The following is a 3999-nucleotide window of genomic DNA, read 5'->3' as shown; positions in this document are numbered from 1 at the left end:
TATAATATTGTACAGTGAGGAAAACTGCACTCGTTAAAGTTTCTGCCTTTCTTACAATGGCCTGATGATTTTCAGTCCTGTACAAAGTATGATTACTCCTGCCACCTTCCAAATGATTGCAATAAATTATTTACAACAGGTCACTCTTTGCATGGGAAAGGTCATGTGAACCATATATCATAACTGTATCTTGTCTTCAAGCAGGCTTTTTGGGGGGATACTCACTGGTATGGAGTACCAGAACCTTTTGGGGAGCTCTCCCAAGTCCTGAGACAGGAATTGGCAGAAATCAGTGCAGCCTTACATACCAATATGGACATAGTTTTTAAACAAAACATCCACACAAAACACCCACTGCCTTCAAGTGTAAATACAGAGTTAAAGATAGTTGTGTCCTTTGTTCATTACATTTCACCTTCATGAAGTACAATGTCTTTCAATGTAAACCTTTTAATGTAGGCATTCTGGGTGAAGACCATCAGATAGATTTAACATGTCCCAGTTGTCCAAATGTGTATTTAGGGTAACCTGGAAGATTTCACTGGAATTGGACAAAATCTATGTAGATGCTAACTTGGGAAGAAAGGCAGCAACTTTTTAATTATTATTTTATACACACTTGCATGTTTTGACCTTGCAGACTGTTTAGGGACAATGTTCAGTAAAACAGATATTGTATTTACAATACTTCAAAGAGTCTTGATAAACTATTTAATACCCTTGGGTTAATGAAATCCACATAAATGTTGTGAAAGTATTTTACCTAATATGTTTCAAACCCTGCAAATGCCTGAACATATATAATTATTGAAGACAACTAACAAATATCTTCTATAACACAGATCTGGCCACATGATCCATGCTCTGATCGCATCCAAGTTGAATTACTGTAATGCAGTGTCCATGGTGCTGCCTTGGTCAGGAAGCTCCAGTTGATTCAAAATGTGGTGGCCGGGCTACTGCCGGGATGGTTACAGAAATTCTACCCCCTCCCCCGAGCTGCAAGATCTATACTGGTTACCTATCTACGGTATTTGTGGGCAAAATTCGTTCTTCCCTTTAAGGCCCTAAATGAGCTGGGGGCAGGGTACCTGAAGTATCATCTTCTCCCATCCTATCCATCTCACTAGTTAAGATCTGTCTCTCAAGACCTGCTAACTGTGCCCCCCATTTTCAGAGGTGACCCCAGTGGCAACTAGTGACAAGGCACCTCACCTTTGGGCTAACCACCTGCTTGAGGCTCACCTGGCACCTACTTTACTGTATTTTAGGCACCAGGCCAAACTGTTTGGAGGGTTTTGGCCCAGGCGTTTAATTGGAGTTGTTTTTTTTTTTAATCTTTCCAGATTTTAAAATGACCTGCTTTTGGTCTGAGCTCTTTTTTATGGCTAGTTTCATGTTGTTTATGTCCATGGACTTGTTTTAATGGCTTGCTTTTATGTTGTTAACTTATTATCATTTGATTCCTTCACTGCACCCATTTTCCAAATGTCAAGAATTGTAATTCCAGAAACAACCCTGAAGGTTTTTTTCTCCTTCTTCTATACATGTGTTTCACAATATTTCAAAATGAACATTGGAGGCATGCATTCATTCCTCGGTTTGTTTCTTTTGTGTACAGAAGGGGGAGCCAAATGCAAAAAAATCTTAGCTACATTGTTTATTTGCAGTCTTCTTTATGTGACTTATTTCCATATTTATAGAAGTGTTTTTTTTAAAAAAAAAACCACTACTTTCTAGGAAGTCTACTAAAGTCTATTTAAATAGAATAAACTGGTAAGTTGAAGGTATTTTTGGATAAAGTCAGGGACAAAGGACAACTAAAAGAAGCATTCTTCCTGATTTCTGACAAGCAGGCAGTCAACCAAAATATAGTGAATCAGAGTATTCCAAGATGTACTATGCAAAGGAGCTGAGAAGCACAGAGTGTGCCATTATAATTAAGTCATGACAGTACAGGGTTGTGAAATATCCATTCCTGTTATATCTTGGGTATTTGGAACAGATTATTGGAAATCAGATTTGTACTCATATCAAATCTCTATGCTGATAACAAAATGGAGAGAATGAATCCAGTAAAATACACTGAAGATAAATCCTTTCCAGTAAAAATAATTGGGACATTGGGACATTTGGGGGGAGTGACATTATCTGTTCATATATTCTCACTGAAAGGACAGACATGGAGCTAGGTAATATACCTGGTAATGCCAATGCCAGGTATGCTTTTTGGATGATGAACCATCCCTATCTTGCCTTCTGCTAGGGCTCTACAAATGCCATCCGTACACTGGTAATGTTCTAGTGTTCTAGCTTATGTGATCATTTGGATATTTCAACTAGTGTGGAATGCCACGGCCCATCTTTTGATAAACATGGACAATACAGAATATATTATACTACTGTTACATACCTGTTCTATCTTCTAAGCTTCCAAGCCCAGTTCAGGGTTCTAATTCATACCTTCAAAGTCCTTCATAGTTTGTACCTTACAAAACTAAAATAATGTTTTCTTTTATGCACACCTCTTCTTTCCCTGAGACCAGCATTAGGCCTTTGCCCATGTATCCTTCTTTACCAAAGTTAGACCTGAAGCTAGCTAGAATATAATTGGATATAATCACTGAGATGTGGTCTTCCTGTTTAACTGCATAATCCTCTTGAATTGCAGTTGAAAGCTTGTGCTTTGTATTCTGTTCAGTTGGCTTTGTTATTAAGTACCTCATTCCCTCAACTGATTTGTTACAGGCTGTATAGCTAGGTTTGCAGTCAACACTTTCTGGGATTATAAATAGAAGAGCACCATAATGTGTTCATAGATTTCACAAAATTGAGTAATATTCATGTCAAACTAGATATGATGGCAGCAGATCCTTCTATGACCCATCACATAAAAAGTGGGTTTAGGATGGGAACATAATTTTAAAAGCAAAAGCATGTGCAAAAGTCACATATGTCTGGAGGTACTTCAGATTAGAGAGAGCCTAAAATACTTGCTCAGTGCAATCTTGGATCCTCTGAAATAGCATGAATAGAAAGAATAGCATGAATAGAAAGAAGTAACTAAAGCATAAATGCTTGCTGCTTTCACCATATAGGAGTAAGGGTGGGAGTAAACTTTTAAAACAGATTTTGAAACAGCTCATTTCCTAGAAATGATGCATATTTCCTATTAATTAACCTGCTTTTCTGCTTTAAAGGTAAAGGTTTCCCTTGCTCGAAAGCTAGTCGAGTCCAACTCTAGGGGGCAGTGCTCATCTCCGTTTCCAAGCCGAAGAACCAGCGCCTTACTGCTTTACTATTTAGAGATTCAAAGCATGTTACAAAAATGTTTGATCAAAATTGTTTTTGGATTCAAGGACAAGCTTGCCATGTAGATTCCCTGCCATGTAACAAGTCAATGTATTTCTATATATATTGTCTGAAGACCATACTGAAGGGCTATGCAAGGGAACCAACCAACATTCCGTACATCCACCCATAGTCAAGCTACTCTGTTGTGTACCCTGTTATTAACAGATAGATTATTTGGGTTTAATATGTGAATTGAGGCACCTCCAAATGCTAAAAGAACTGCTAGGAAAGTCTTGCATATGCTCCCACTTGAGTTGATAGCAATTATTACTACCATTTTGGGGATTTGCTTTGTTTTTATTTGATATCTGTCTAAAGATGAAGATGGGGGAGGGATTAAAAATCTTATTTGGCCCAGATTTTCCTGTTGCCTTATCTAGTGGATATGACCACATAGGATGGCAGCAAATTCCATAAGTGTTCAATTATATGAAAAAGACTCTCTTTTTTCTGTCTTAAGCCTAGATAGAAGCAATTTCATTTGGTAATCTTAACTTCTAGTGTTATGTGAAAATTATTGCTTCTTAATGTAAGAATCATCCAGTATCAGTTGGCAGCACTGTGGGTCTGAAGAAATGAGAGGATTTATGTTTGATTTCACAATAAGCAGTCTTCCTATTACAGCTCAGATCTGAACTTTTCACC

Source organism: Gekko japonicus, unplaced genomic scaffold (genome assembly GCF_001447785.1).
Source record: "Gekko japonicus isolate JY-2015 unplaced genomic scaffold, Gekko_japonicus_V1.1 scaffold4015, whole genome shotgun sequence".
Classification (NCBI taxonomy): Eukaryota; Metazoa; Chordata; class Lepidosauria; order Squamata; family Gekkonidae; genus Gekko; species Gekko japonicus.
Note: the sequence above shows the minus strand (reverse complement) of the source record.